This window comes from Candoia aspera, chromosome 5, assembly GCF_035149785.1.
Source record: "Candoia aspera isolate rCanAsp1 chromosome 5, rCanAsp1.hap2, whole genome shotgun sequence".
Lineage (NCBI taxonomy): Eukaryota > Metazoa > Chordata > Lepidosauria > Squamata > Boidae > Candoia > Candoia aspera.
In genome coordinates this window covers 105,609,110-105,625,895 of record NC_086157.1, presented here as the reverse complement: position 1 = coordinate 105,625,895, position 16,786 = coordinate 105,609,110, and the positions used below count along the sequence as shown (strand labels likewise).

At 41.6% G+C, this 16,786-nt stretch overlaps 1 long non-coding RNA gene across 1 annotated transcript in view; it reads left to right on the top strand.

The window, feature by feature from the left end:
* The window catches only part of LOC134499248 (uncharacterized), a 47,548-nt gene extending 38,600 nt beyond the window's left edge, over positions 1-8,948 (top strand). The window contains exon 4 of the long non-coding RNA XR_010068110.1: positions 8,517-8,948. This is a non-coding gene — a long non-coding RNA (uncharacterized LOC134499248). The remainder of the gene's footprint in view (positions 1-8,516) is intronic.
* The last annotated feature ends 7,838 nt before the right edge of the window (positions 8,949-16,786 follow it).

The window sequence follows — 16,786 nt, the reverse complement described above, 5'->3', positions numbered from 1 at the left end:
CTCTGGGACCAATTCATTCCAGTTATGAAATGTTGGGAAAGTGCTGAGCAGAATTCCCGGTTTGCACATGTCCACTGGCGCACAATGCCATAGATCAGATGCTGGCTGACACATGCTCACCATCTGGCCCAGAATCCTGCAGAATGTAATCACCTGGGTAAATCACATTGATTGTGGTGCTGCTGTTGACTGAATGATAGCTGATGTGACAAGCCTAGCTAGCCTCCTGGCATTTGCCCCAGGATGCAAGGTCCTAGACCAGTGTTTCTCAACCTTGGCAACTTGAAGATGTGTGAACTTCAGCTCGCAGAATTCCCCAGCCAGCCATGTTGGCTGGGGAATTCTGGGAGCTGAAGTCCACACATCTTCAAGCTGCCAAGGTTGAGAAACACTGTCCTAGACCTTTGGTCTATCTGTCTGTAGCAATGCCGGTCAGGATAGGAACAGAAAAAAGAAGATGACACTAGCCAAATTTCACTTGAGTATTAATGACAAAAACAGTGCCATGAAGTATTTATTTTATTTACTTAATCTTATAGTCAAAGATCAAAACAAACACATGAAAAAAGTAAAAAGCCACTGTCGGTAACTAGGAGATATAGATGGAAATGTATGTAGATCGTATTGGAGTTACCGGGATTCCTAAACTGTGAGGCTTCTGCTAACAGTGGCAACTGCAACATATTTAGCAACTCTGCTAGAGAGAGCCACTGACCCATCAGCCAGAAGAAGAGTGAGGATAGGATAAGAAGGGTATTACTATATCAGCTCACCACAACACATAGAAGGGACAGCACTGAAACACATGGGGGATTGTTTTTATTTTTGCAAGCAGATGGGGCAAAGTCTCTCAGGCAGCAATGTTATTCAATTTTCCTTTTAACAATGAAGAGGGCAAAACATTGTAGCTCTTCTGTGGGATGGGCAGCAATGTAGTAGTAGTTGATATTAATTGTAGCAATGTTATCAGCGGATGTGATGGACTGTAATATGGCTTTAAAAGAGGATTAGAGAGGATCATAGAAGGTAAGATCATCGATGGCTACTGGTGACACATGCTAGAAACTGTTTCTAGAACCAGAGCTTATATAAGCCTGCCAGTTGTTGGGGATCAATAGTGAGATGGGGCTGTCTTCCAAAATATCCTATGTAATTTTTCAAGTATAGAAAATCACTCCTTTTTCAACTGTTTACAAGTGGTCCTCGCTTAACGACCACTTGTTCAGTGACTGTTTGAACTTACGACGGTACTGAATGAGCGGTACTTACAACGGGTCCTTGTACTTATGGCCATCGCAGTGTCCCTATGGTCACGTGATTGCGATCTGGGTGCTTGGTGGCCAGCTCACAATTACAATGTTGCAGCGTCCCACTGTCACATGATCACCATTTGTGACCTTTTTGCTGGCTTCCTACAAGCAAAGTCAATGGGGAAGCCAGCAGGAGGTCACAGAGGCAGCCACATGATGTTGTGCTTAATGACAGCATGGGATTCACTTAACAATGGCAACTGGAAGTGCTGGAATTTCCATTGCTAAGCAGGACTATCATGTGGCATCACACTTGATGACTGCATCGCTGAGCGATGGAAATTCTGGTCCCAATTACCATAGTTAAGTAAAGACTACAGTACCTGTATTAGAAATGTCTCCTCTGGGCACTTCTGATATAGCTGTTATAGAAAATATAAAATGGTCCCTTTAGCCAAAGGTCATTGCTAAGTAGCACTTTGCTGCATGCCAAAATGCTTCCTTCATATAAACATAACTGGGGAAATGGTGAGTAAATAGTAATGGCAATGCCAGGTTGGAAGCTCACTGTGGTTGTGAGCAGTGCCAGTCCTGATGGGAATCAAAAGTTACTAGAATATGATTACAGAGGATTTGCGACTGGCATTGAATAGTGCCTGAGTCATCACTCGTTCTGGCCTCCTCGTGGTGTACCCTGGGCAATGTGACTTGTCACGGCTAAGTAGTCTACACATCTGGGTGCTGGACCTCACAAAGATTTCCCAGCAAGAAAAAAGCAGCATGAACACCGAACTGCTATGCCATACGATTAAAACAACAACAACAAACCACTCATTCTCTAAGATAGTTTGGGGGTTGGATCTAGGGTTAGCTTCTCTCAACAATAAGCTTCAGTAATGATTGGAGTTATTTTTCTCATCTTAACATCAGATCCTCACATGGGAAAAATTTAGCTCCAATTTAGCAGCCTAAATCTACAGAAAGGTCTAAGCTCCAGCCCAAACTTTTATAGCTCAGGCATATTTGGAAGACCCTTCTTAGTGGCCTCCTATGTTGTTGACATCCTTTGCCCAATTCAGAGGAGAGCCAGGTTCAATATGTTGCCTTCATCATTATTAAAAGAGAGATTTAATGGCATGGGTCTGCAAGAATACCTCTGTCCCTGCCCACTTTGGAAATCAGTAGCCCATGTCCTTTTCCAGTATCCTTATTTATTCTTTCCAGGATTTAATTACACCTGTACCAACTAACTGCCACAAGGCTGGTTCCTTAATCTTTTAGTAGATAAATCAATGACAGTCTTCAGGAGAACGGCCACCTTTTGTTCAATCACCACTGCAGTTTAGCACAGGATTGCATAGTTTTGCTATGTAAAATACTACAGCGTACAGAATTTTAATTCCAACTGTTTCATGGTTTACTTTTTAGAACAGTGTATGTTATGTGGTCGCTGACCATACATAAATACATTCTAAGATGAATGCCAAGAAAATTGCCTGAGATCTCAAGGCATACTTGCACTAAGTCTCTTTGCAAGAACCCTTGCATAACAGTTTCCCTAATGGTGCCACCACAAGAATTCCTTCTGCTGATCTTTCAGATTCTGAGAGTTGGGATGAAGGGCCTATGGAGCCCCTCATATCCAACACCCCTCTCAATGGAAGAATCCAAATCAAAGCATCCCCAAGAAATCTCTGTCTCGTCTCTCTTTGCACGCATCAGGGAAATGGGAACCCACCTCCTTAGGCAATGAATTCCAAATTAAACTGGCTGGCCACAGAGTATTCAACAATCCAAGGATAATATTACAAGAGGTACCCACTGATAGAATTGCTAGGCAAGGCTTAATTACAGTGCTGCCTAGGATTCAGGAGCCATAGTTCCCCGTACCAGTGAAGTTCAGAGTATAACCTTATCAGGTCTAAGAAAGGGTCAGGGTTTTCAGGTAATCAGGCAAGGCAAGACTCTCTAGATGTTTTCATAAACATGGTTAACCAGGCCAGGTAAAATTTAGCAGGTGCATTCATGCAACATACTAAGCTTGAGTAGTAGTATCCTTGATTAGGATTTTTTAGTGGTTTAGGGGATTATGCAAACCCAGCTAGTTTGGTTAGTTTGAGCTTCAGTGTATTGTGCCAACCCAGAAAATGGGTTAATGTAGTAGCCAGGTTAAATGTGTTGTGTGGATGCTGCCAGAAGGTACAAGGGCAGTCCGTTCCAATAGTTGCTCCATTACTTGAGTGCTCTCAGACTCAAACTCTGATACTGGAAATTCCTGGTTTCTCTGATGTTGGTAGGTCAGTATACCAACTGCAAAACAAACGGGCTATTCGGAAACAGTAACCTACTTACAAATAGACCACTACTTCTGTACTCTCAAGCAATCTAGCCCTTCGGTCTCCTTGCTTTTCAGGTCTTTACGTAGTGGCAGGAGCCATCTTGTGGCTTGGTGGCTGAATCTGTGTATCAGGTACAGAAATTGGGTGCAGAGTCTAGAGCTATGAATCATAGATCATAAGTTCTACAAGGATTGAATGAAAAGTAATGCCCCTGCCTCCATAATTTTAGTTTAAATAGGGATATATTAATAAATGAAACAAGAAAATAATCCTTGAAATGAGCTCTTTTGTTAGCTGTATTCTCTGCATAATTGCCACCATTTACTGCACACTAGTGTCAAAGACAGACAATCTTCTTAAAGCCTTCATGAAACAACTCCACACTTTGCCTCTTCAACTAGGTCCTGACAGTCATTTCTACCTCCTCATTTGGGTCAAACAGATGCCCATGAACATAGTCCTTCAATTTTAGAAAAATATTAAAGTTGTGTAGTGCCAAGTCTGGACTGTATGGCAGATAGGGTAAGATGGTGAGATTAAACTTCACAATTGCCTCTTGGGTTGCTCGTGAGGTGTGAGGTCTAGCATTGTCATTTGCAGAAATAGTTCCTTCTTAGGCTGCTTAATTGTTGTTAATTGTTGTTTCAAAGGTTTGAGCATTGCAGGGTAGTGCTCTGAGTTGATTGTGGTCCTGGGTTTAAGGAAATCCATGTAAATAACACCAACCAAAGAAGCCTGGATTTTGATCCTCCCTCCCCCCCAAGCAGGTGAAGCTTTGTGATAATATTCCATGGACTGATGCTTTGTTTCTGGATCATAATGATGAGCCCGTGTTTTGTCAGCTGTCATGATGCTTTGAAAAAATTCCATCTTTGTGTCATGACAATTGCTGGCAAATTTCAGTTCTTGAAGTTTTCATCTCTGCCACCAGCAAGTGAGGAACCCATCTTACACAGACCTACTGATACTGAAAGACATCAGTAATGTGACCCACATCTTCCTGTGAAATGCCTAGCATGACAGGCTATCCTTAATGAGTTCATTAACCTCTCATGTAAAACTCAGTGGTTGTTGTCACAGGTTGTTCATTTCATTCTTAGTCACACTCATCTGCTCTTCCCAGTTCATCAGCTTTACATTTTTTGGCCCAGTAATGCACAATATTCAAGTCAACACAGTCATCAACACAAACAACCTGGATTTCAGTTGGAGGAGCTCCTTTGGCAGTCAAAAAGCACACCGATGAATACTCACACAAACAGTAGCAACACAACCATTTCTCACAGCAACTTCCTGCTAACTGAAGTAAAAGAACAGATGCTAAAGAACACATCAGAGCTTGCAGCATGTCAACACTGCCATCTGTTGGCAATTTATAACACTGGAAGCTTTCATTCAGCTCCTGTAGTCTTGCCTAGGCACCAAGCCAGCTGGGAGGCTTTGGGCCAGTCACTTTCTCAGCCCTAGGAGGAAAACAATGGCAAACCACTTCCAAAAACATTGCCAAGAAAACTGCACAGACTTACACATGTAATCATCAGGAGTCGAGACTGAGTTGAAGTCACTAAAAAGCAAAATAACACCCTGAGACTGAAACTCAAAGGCTGGATTTGTTCAACATGCTAATCTATCTTAAAGGTAGCTGTGATTCAGCATGTGATGAGAATCCACCATCATCTTTGCATATTGTGTGGATCAGTGCATCACATTAAATATTATCATTTAGTCATCTGCACATAGCATGTTGTGTGCAGAGAGCAAACCTGGGTTAGCACAGCAGTTATATTAACTTTGATTTAGGGTTTACCATGTTTTGTGAACCCAGATGAAGATTATACACTCTGACCCCTTATTGCTAATTGGCATGAATAGATTTATTTTCCAGAAATACATCCATTTCCCATTTAAACCAGGGATCTTAAATTTGCTTCCTTTTGGGAGATAGAAACAAAAATGAATATGACTTTATCAGGCAAAGGGTGGAAAGGCCCTTTTTCATGCAGAGGCACAGTAAATCAAATCCTTGGTCTCTAGAGATCATCAAATTCATTGCTGAGTCTGTCTGCTACAGTACAGGAGCTCTCTTCAGCTTTGTCTTGGAGGGATCAATTTATTTGCAAAACCTGGTCTAGCAAGCCATTTGCTCTTCTGCTTCAGGTTTTGTTTTCCTTTAATCTAATTGCCAAGGAGAAAAATAGAGGCACAAAGAAATTTACCTCTCCACCTCATCTTTCTTTATTATTAAACTCTGCACTGTGGCTGAAGGAATGACTTTCAGATTTGGCCTTTGCCCTTGCCTGAACCTACCACAAAAGGAGAGCTTTGTTTCTCCTCCCCTGTGCTTCATCCTGGTTATTGAAACATTTGGCATTAAGAGTTGCCAGCCTGGCTGTTAGAATGGGAGAAAAGACACAGCTGCTTTAAGGTATTGCTCCCAGCACTCTGAAGCATCTTTGGAGATCAGATCTAAACTACTGCACAGCTTCATATTTAGCATCACCTCTGTGGGTTGTGAACTAGGACATCCTGTTTGTTTACTGAAGATCAATGCAATTTAATATGCAAAGTTTTGGGGCTTGTCAATCATATAGTAAAAATCAGAATTCTAGTATCTCATTTGTCCATTCATTCTAGTTTTGGTCTGGGCTCTTTCAAGTCCTCTGTACTTTTAAGAGGTTATGTTTTTCTTTCTTAGACTCCAAGCCCTACCCAAACAGAATATTTAGTCTGGAATCCAAGTGGCTTCTTTCTCATTTTGTTCCAGGAAACTCTAGTTGGCTGGAATTTTAATGGAACGGAACTGTTTTCTGAAAAAGTATTTGCTCTGTTCAAATTTCCTGAATGTTTCCATACTTTTGCCACTTAATGTTATCAGAGCTTTGTGTGGGTCCTACTGGCAATTGATCAGAGATTGAATGAACAAATAAACGTAAAGTTTGGTGCTCATTCGATTCATTTCACAGCCACCCTACATATGATGGGTTTGCGTGGAAATGTAGCACCCCCACCTCCCTTGATTCAGTAACTGGTTGCCTCACTTTTAGCTATGATAACTGCAACCAGTATGTTCCTTGCTTCAACTCAGTAACATTTGAGGACTTTCTAGTATGAACTGCAAATTTCAAATCCTGCTACTTACTTACTATGGCTTACTATGTTTCTATGGGGCTTAGGTCTGGATTTTGATTTGGTCATTCCAAAACACTGAATTTGTTCTTCTCATTTCCTTCCCTCCAAGATAATGAATAAGAAGAACAAACACAATGTTTGATACTAGGATTAAGTGAAAAGGAGAAGAAGAAACAAAGCCCAGCCTTTTTTGTGGTAGGTTCAAGCAAGGGCAAAGGTCTTGGGATCATTGACTGCGTGAACCGCTTTTCTTTCACCTGATAGACATATGGTCTGATAGTCCGCTGTTGAATTCTCTAAGGAAAAAATCATGGTTCCATCAATGATGGCTAATTATTGAGGTCTTGAAGCATCCCCATACCATGACACTATCACCTCTATACTTGACAGTTGGTGTGAAGGACTTATTATAGAACATAGCATTTAGTTTCTGCCAGACGTAACAGTATGTCGTGGCCTGAAAAGTTCTAGTTTTCATTCCTCTATGTTCAGAACATTCTTCCAGATGTCTGGAGGGTCACTAGATACTTTTTGGCAAACTTGAGCATCAGTGGTCCTCTTAGTGAGCAATAACCTCTATCTTCCTAGTTTCCCATGAATCCTCTTTTCATTCACTGCTTTTCTAGTGGTGGATTCATGAACACTGACTTTAAGCATAGTAAGAGAGGCTGCAGATCCCTGGATGATGTTCTGCAGTTCTTAGTGACTTAGGGTGATTTATGCTGTACTCTTGGAGTGATTTGGACAGGAGGGCTACTGTTGTCCCAGATCTCCTTCCTTTAAAAGCTGTGTTTCTGACTGTGGATCGGTAAAGCTTCAGACCATTAGAAATGGTTTTGTAATCTTTTCCAGATAGACATCAGTGATTTTTTTAATGGATGTCTTCATAAATTGCTTTTCAGTAGGGCATGATGTTCCTGGAGAACCTGTGTAATGAGAACTTCACTGTGATAAGAAGAGCCAGAATTTCTAAAAATTTTATAGGGCAGGGCTAGCCCAGATCAATCTTGGTTGTCCAATTAATTATTCACAAAATTGACCATTGGTATTTAATTAACTTGATTGACTTAGTGGGGGTAATTACTTTTTCACACTTTGGCCTAATTTTTGACTTGCTTGCCTGTTTCTTCTTCATCCTGTTTTATTTTTGCAACATACTGCCAAATAAAGAGCTCAGGAGAGCTGGAAAACTTGCATTTTGGTTGGTCCTAATAAAGAGATTACTTAGTTCTAGGTTTGGGGTCCCCCCTGTGGACCTATGGGGCCACAATCGCTTTTCATGTAATGAGCAGCTCTGGGAAAAGTGGGTCTCAGGCCTATGGAGTGTGGTGAAAGCCCCACTGTAAAATCCAGATTGAACTAAGAGTCATGCATGTTCTAAGAATGATAAGCAGATCAGTGGAAAGCCTTTTTCATGTTCTTCTAGAGCAATAAATTTTATCTAGAAGGTCCAGGCTTGGAAAGCTATCCCATTTCTGCTTCTTACCTTTCCTGTGGGCACCCATTGCTTTCTGGCTCTGAGTCTCACCCTCTTCCAGGGAACAGGCATGGAAAGAGCTTGGGATGGATATAAAATCCTGGGATGACATTTTCCCCCAATAAAATTACTGCACAGGCATTTGTGGGGTGGCGCGATGGGTGTCGTGATGCAAACTGTGTGATATACATACCTGGCTGGGGTTTGAATCATAACACATTTTTATCATTTTTGCATCATGGCAATTTGTATTACCCTGAGAATTATTGTACTGTCTCCAGGATTGAAATGTGCCTCTCATGAAATCCTATCTTTTCACAGGTTTGTTCTCACTGATACATCTTCAAACAGCGACCAGAGATTTTGTCTGCTCTCCTTGCAACATGTTCATTCATTGACCAAGAGGAGTCATGCTGAAGAGTCAAATTAGAATCTAACACTCTTTTCTCCACGGATATCTCAGTTCTTGCTATAGCAGTAAAGGTTCTCCCTCCCAGACTGTCTCAGTCAAGGCCTTTCAGATATATTGATTCCCAATAATCCTCATTTAAAGGATATACTGGTTGGAAGTTATGGGCATTGTAGTTTAACATGTCTGGAAGGCTGGGCTTCCATACAGTTTCTCCTCAGGCTTCCTGCCACTGCATCCTGGCAGTCAGGAGAGCTGTAGCCCTCACTTGAAAAAGTGACTCTCAGGTTGCTTTTGCCCTTTAAGGGTTTTGAACTCAAACTCAGCTATTGAAAACTACATATCTTACTCCGAGCTGGTTTTTCATGCTCGTGAAATACTCATTGCATGTTTTGGGGTATGAACACTCTGAATAAACCTGTGGAAAATTCAGCCAACCAACCAACAGCAGCAGCAGCAGCAAGAAAAGGGTCAGCCTGTTCCATCCATCCAGAGATAGATCTCTTCGTGCACCTTTGAGCCCAAATGCTGAGACCTTAGGTTGGAGTTTCAGCAGCCTCCTATGATGCAACCTCCTTCAACCTTTCCATATGGGCATTCCGTTTCACCAAGAATCACTTCTTTTGCCCATTTTAATCCCCCGAATAAGACCTCTTATAGAGTTTTATAGTATAACCCTAACCCTTTCAAAATGAATGGGGAGCCCCATAAGGTGAGCCATGCTAGACTGACAGCATGACCTGGCTTAAGGCTATGGGCTTAATAGCTGGCCACAGATATGAACAAGGCCTCAGGCTTGCAAGTTGTACCCACTTTTCATATGTGTTGAGATGCAGAGCTGTCCAGAGTTGATGGTCCTTGGGAAAGGACCTTAGAGATTCTTGGTGAGCTTTTCCTTTGTAAGTTCCTCAGCTTGGGCTGTTTGGACATCTGTTTCCATTAAGCACTATTTAGCTTTCCAACAATGCCCCATTATTCCAGGATAGTTTCTGGAGCCTGAAGGAGGGCACTGCACCCTGTGTGGCTCTGGTATCCCTGAAGAGCTGCAAGGATGCTACACACTTTATGCTGGGCCTGTGTGGAGATAAAAGCTTCTAAGAGTTCATTGAACTAACAGTTACACCCCAAATTGAGGAATAGTGCTTTGTTCTAAGTGTGATGCATTAATGAAGTATGATACCTCACTATGGATTAACTGGCCTTTTTTTAATTAGCCATTTTTAAAACAAGTAGAGCCTTGTGATTACAGGTAGTCCTTGCTTGCCGACCACTCATTCAGCAACCGTTCGAAGTTGCAACAGCACTGAACAAGTGGTACTTATGATCAGTCCTTGAAGTTCTGGCCATCACACCACCCCTGCGGTCACGTGACCGCAATTCTCACGCTTGGCAGTCAGCTTGCACTTACGACGGTTGCAGTGCCCTGTAGTTGTATGATCCCCATTTGCAACCTTCCCTGTTGGCCTCCCACAAGCAAATTCAATGGGGAAGCCAGCAGGGAAGGTTGCAAGTCGCTCTGGTAAGTCACTCCGGCCTCCCTACACTTGTGTGGCGCTGTGCCTGGCTTCCCTTCGTGAGGCATCCCCCCACGGCATTCTCGCACTCCTTACCTGGGACTCCTACTTTCTGCTTAACCGCCTGCGCATCTTGGGGTTACAACAGCAACTAGGACTGCTGGGATTGTCATCACTAAACTATGTGGTCACATGATGTCACGCTTTATGACCACATTCCTTAGCGACGGCAATCACGGTCCCAATTGCTGTTGGAACCCGAGGACTACCTTGTAGTCCAAAAGTCAGAATGGAACCTTTTGATTCCATTTGTGTGTTTGCAGAGGATGACAAAGATTGAGGGGGAAGCTTGCAAGCCTGAAATAAATATACTCATTCCTGCAGTGACAAATTCTGCTTTGTTCATGATAACTAAATTTGATAAAGATGGGCTTTCAGTCTTTGTTAAACACTGGATCAGGGATCAGATGAATGATTAATCTTTCACCCGTCCGTAGATGAGCTCTGAGAAATAGCCCTCACATTCTTCCTCCTCTCCCTTCTTACATAAGCACAGCTTGGAAAGAAACAGAGGAAAGACACTTATAGATGAAAATTGACAGGAAGGGTTCTGAAGTCTCCAACACTCAATCCTTCCCCCGCCCACACAATATATATACTGTAGCCCCAGTACCAGAACTGCAACATGAAGAAATGTGAGGATGGAAAACCTTCTGGTTGGTAATACAGAACACCAACTTTTTAAGATCCCAACTCACCCAGCGAGAACCACTGTACTGGCAAAAGGATCAGACTGAGCCTGGGAGGACCCAAATTTTAATCCCACTTGTGACAATGGACCAGTTTCTTATTTCTGAAGACAGTCTTCCTCGCAAGGTTGTTTCTGTGAGGATAAAATTAGGGGAGACTCCTGGGTAAGCTGTCTTGAGATCCCCCAAGAAAAGAAGGATTACTTTCAATATTAAAAGTAATTTAATACTAAAACAAAATGAAGAATAGGATGTGATACCTTTACCAACATGTTGTTAAAAGACTATATTGACACTTTCGGTTTCTGGCATAATTCTCTCACTGTGTAGAGGATATTACATGGTATGGTGAAATACTGTCCTTAAAATGTAGCTTATGTTTATGGTACCCAAGACTTTCTATTAAATTTCTTTGCTTGACAAAGATTAGTTGTGCAATTTTAAATACATGTTTTATTAGAAATCCACAGTGTATTATAGAAAATTCTTTTTGAGCCAGCCAATTCATAGATCAAATGCGTTTAGGATCAGGACAGTTACACCAGTGAGGAAAATACATTGTTTTGAAAATAAGCTATGACATATTCAGAAAGAAATGTAATTAGTGGCTGCTAGAGAGAATTAAATCCCCAAGACTTCTTTTTTTATCTGTTGTATCCCCAAGAATTGTATTTATCTTGGCCTTGTAACTGTAATTTATTTTCTAAAACAACATTACTAGCATTAAATATTTGTTAGTCTAAACTGGGAATGTTCATGAAACATTCAGATGTTAATACCACAATAAAGGGTATTAGTCATGACATTCTTTTCTTGATTTCTTTTGTGGTTTCATTCAACTTTCTCATGCAGAGGTTCTGTGGGGGTTTCTGTGGCACCATCCTTTCCCAATCTCTATAAAGCCATTCAGAAAGTGAGCTGCAGAAGTCTTCCAGTTGGGTGGACTCAGGAAGCTGAAAAAAACTAATTAGAGCCTTCTCCAGCCAAACAATAGGAGGAGGTGAAAAACAGCCTTCAGCTGGCGTCGCATTCTTAGTATTGCTGATCTCAGAGCTACAAAATTGCCTTCACCTCCATCCCATCCCCCCAAAAAGAAAAGGAGATACATTTTGGTACCATTCTTTCATTACCTTTGTTGTGTTTGTGTATGGAACAGAATGGTCTGATTGGGATGGAATTGAGCTGACAAGAAGAACAGAGTTGGGTGAATCTGAGATTCTTGCCGATGGGGAAAGCGTAGCCACAAACTCTGGAGATCTTCAGCATTTCAACTGCAATTTTAGATGTATTGCAGCTGAGTTGGAAATAGATGAGCTCAGCTGCTGATTCTGGACTTGTGCAATTGCTCTGTGTGAAAGCTGGTGTAGCAAGTGTTCAAGAGTCAATATAGAAGTCACTGGTTTGCCAATAATAGTTACAGGGTGGATCTCAAGGGCAGTGTTCCTGTTAGTTTTGGGGAGGCTGTGTGCACAATTCATTGTGTGTGTGTGTGTGTGTGTGTTTCCTCAGCCAGCACTCAAATGCATGCACTTTGAGGTAAGTACAGCAAAGTGCACTTCCAAAGTCTTCACAGTCTGCAGTGGGATATTACCCGACTAAGTATGGAATATCATATTTCAGCTATGCTACTACACCAGAGTCTGCCCAACATCATGGAGATATCAGATGTGAACATCATCATGTTTGTTAGGTCAAGGTTATCTTTATAAAGCACTTTTGACTGTAGAGACTATAATATTAACATCACAGGCTGTTAATTTATAACTGTAAAGTTCCACCGAACAAGATTTATCGAGTATAGAACAGGGTTTCTCAACCAGGTTCCATGGAACCCTAGCGTTCCACGAGAGGTCACTAGGTATTCGCTGGGAGATCACAATTTATTTAAAAAATTATTTCAAATTCGGGCAACTTCACATTAAAGAGGTCAATTTCATTCAGTGGTTAAGATGCCAGGCTTGTAGACCAGAAGGTTGCAAGTTCGGCGGTTCGAGACCTGAGCACCGCGTGGCGGAGCGAGCTCTCGCACTCGCCCCAGCTCTTGCCAACCTAGCAATTCGAAAGCATGCAAATATGAGTAGATAAATAGGTACCGCTTCGGTGGGAAGGTAACAGCGTTCCGTGACTGTCATGCTGGCCACGTGGCCGCGGAAGTGTCTTCGGATAACGCTGGCTCTTCGGCCATGAAACGGAGATGAGCACCGCCCCCTAGTGTCGGACACAACTAAACGGGAACCTTTACCTTTTACCCATGAAACCAATATAATAATTTTGTAACTTCTGGCCTATATTTGACCCTGAATGTGCAGGTGTTCCCCGAGGCCTGAAAAATACTTCAAGGATTCTTCCAGGTTCAAAAGGTTGAGAAAGACTGGTGTAGAATTTATGGGTCTTTGCTTAAATTAGAGGATTAAATATTTGGATGTTGTTTCATCAATGTGAAATATTGCCTATTTCATCCATTATATTCAGTACAATGTTGTTTGTAATTCTGAGAAATTCAAAAGCCTAATTCTTACTTCTCCAGCTCTCTGGACATGGATGTACTTTTCCTTGTGCGAATTAATATCTTGAGTGGGAAGCATTGAACAATTTGTTTTAATAGACAACGAAGTACTACTCTCAACAAGAACCTTGAGTTGCTTTGTGTTTAGGTGGATTATATACTGAATTCATCATCATTATCTTGATTTGTTCCGGATTTGAATGCTTGCATTCAAGATTAATTTGCCTTCTTTTTGGCTGGACTTTCAAGCAGCAGTCCTCATAAAGAAAGGCTTTTGTTTCAAAAACACCATCTACATGAGACTTACTCAATAGATGACATTTAAAGATTTCCAGCTCCATACATCCTCCCACATGTTCTGGGGATAATTCTGCAGGAGTTTTGGCACCTCAACAACACATGCAAACAGCTCCATCGTCTTCATACGTGATTAATTCAGAGTTCAACACACAACATGCTGTGGGATTTTGGCGCAGCCATTTCTATACACATATCCAGCCATTCAAATCTAAACAACACTGCTGTTTGTTTGTGCTTCAGACTTCTAGATACTGTAGTGACATCTGGGGGATTTTTAAAAAACCTTTGACATTATCTTTAAAAAGTTACTTTTACTATTACAAAGATAATGGCATAGCTTGCTCTCAACAAAAGCAGGCTTGTAACTCAACCAGAAGTCTTTGGCTGGGGAGCAGCTAGAGAATTAAGAGGGTAGCCATCTGCAGACATATTTTAAATCAACAATGTAACCTTACATTCAACTCACATTTTTGCATCTGTACGTCTTGGTTTATGGAAGTTGACTTAGCTTCTTTTGAACTAAAGAAGGACATAGATAAGAAAGAAGGAGACATTATTGACCAGACTTTCTAGGAGGAGACCTGTGTTAGTCTATGGTGGCAAGGAATCAGGAGTCTGGTAGCACCTTTTCTAGCTAACAAATTTTATTAAAAGGTATAAGCTTTTGCGAGCTGCAGTTCACTTCATCAGATGCAGAGTGACTATGTTCAACACTGCGGTACACTATGGAGGCTAATGAATGGGAAGGTTCAAACCAACATGGGTTTTTCTTGGTAACTGCTTCTATGACTTTTGCCTTAAAGCAGTACAGGTAGTCCTTGACTTATGATCATTCGTTTAACAACCGTTTGTAGTTAGGATGGCACTGGAAAAAGTGACATACAGCTGGTCCTCACCCTTACGATTGTCACAGCGTCCCCGCAGTCACGTGATCAAAATTTGGGCACTTGGCAACCGGCATGTATTTACAAGGGTTGCAGCATCCCAGGATCACATGATTGCCATTTGCGACCTTCCCAGCTGGCTCCTGACAAGCAAAATCAATGGGGAACTGCATGATTCACTTTATAACCATGTCAAAAAATGCCATAAAATCAGGCATGACTCACTTAATAACCACATTGTTTAGTCACAGTAGTTCCCATCCCAATTGTGGTCATAAGTCCTGTACCTGTATTTGCAATTTTATAACTGTTCATCAGAGAATGGGAAACATTACGATGGTTCACAGAAGGGCAGAAAATGCTTGCAGAAGCTCACAGATACATCTTGGAAGGGCCTTGCCTGAATTTCCATTATGAAAAGTGCTTTCACCAAGCTGGAATGCCACCTTCTCCTTTCAGCTCCAGGCTATCCTTACCATTACAAGGTAAAGCTTCCATAGATCCAGCAGATCCAAACTCCCCCACCTCCTCCTATAGTCATTCTCATGGCCAAATAAAATCCAAAAAACCCCGAAACTGTTTTGATGTGATGGCCTGCAGTAATTTATTTATTTATTATTCAAATTTCTATTACCGCCCATCTCCTCCCAAAAAGGGGGACCAGTAATGCTGCTGGTTCTCAGGAAGGAGGGAGCACATTACAAGGAGGGGAGCGAGACAAGAGAAAACAAAGTCCGGAGCTGGAACCTGGAAAGACTAAGGCGTTCAGAGTAGCCCCGCCCTAGAGCACTCCCAGGTTATTTCCCCTGAGGTCAGGTAGAGTAGCTTTAGTCTGGCAAGATTCTGTCTCTACGGTGTGAGCAAATAAAGAACTGAAGTTTGGCTGGATTGATCCTTTGTTGTTCTTGGGCTGGGCCTGACATTCTGCTTGAGCTTCAATAGCATCAATTCCATTACTCCCACAATTCCTATTTTTTTAAACTTAAGCATGGCTTTTCCTGTAAGTTGAGAGTTTTCAAGGGCAGACAGAATCTGACAGGGAATACTGGAAGGATAGAGGAAGGCCATACAATATTTAGGAACAGATTCCAGATTATGAAACTAAAATGACAAAATAGATTAAAGAAGGAAAGCATTAATTCAAGGAAGTCATATTTCAGAAGATGCTGGGCTATATATAATAACAGTTCAGTGAATCAAAGGTATTGTGAAGGCCCACGTAACTGGGCAAGACCAAGGAAGCAAGAACTACACAGATTTCAGTAAAGCATCTTTCAGGGTAATCTACGACAAATGTCTTGGAAACCATAACAGGAATTTCTAACTCTCATTTATCGTGAGTTCATTAACACAGCGTCTCTTTGAATGATCTGAAACATTTCTTCCCAGGTTTCTCTCCACCTGGGCTAAGTTACCATTTATGAGATAAATTGTCAAGGATTGGCCTTCTACCTCTTTGTTTATATCTATTCTCTCTCCCATTCCTTTCTTGAGCCTCCCCACAATCTCTGAACAGATATTGTCAGAGAATACGGATGTTTGTTTGCTTGTCAAAAGGGGTTTGCCAGATATAGGTAACGCAAATATTTTTCTGCTAGATCTTCTATTATCCTGCAACCATCAGCCGTGCCGCCATCCCAACTTACCTCAAGGGTTGTTGTGGGGAAAATAGGAGGGAGGAGCATTATGTACACGGCCTTGAGTTGTACAAAATAAAGGTGGGAGAGAAATCTAATAATAGGTAAGTAAATGGGGAGACTTAGATTTGTTTGGTCACATCTGCTTGGAAAGAACATCCTTGGGTCCTTTGTAATATCATTTTATCCATGGTTGGGGCAATATTCAAATATTGTACGAAACAGGGGCTGCAATTTAGGGAGAGGGGAGCAAATCAGGCAACATTCCCCCACCCCCAAAACAAAGCAAACTAAAATTTCATCATCACCCCCTCAAGGAAACCCCACAATTGATTTATCTGCAATAAAAGCACTTCCAGTAATGTCTTAACTCTTAGCTTTTTTTTTCCTTCTGTCCAACAGAAAAAATAAAATACTGAACATCCTAATTCCCCCTTGCAAAAAACCCCAAATGATTTATTTACATTGGTGCTTCCTCTAGGGCAGGGTTTCCCAAACTTGTGAGGTGTATCTCCCTTGGGGAAGTGCAGGTGTATCTCTCTTGGGGAGGTGTGAAGAACCTTTACTTCTTTATTTTTTAAGTCTTTATTAA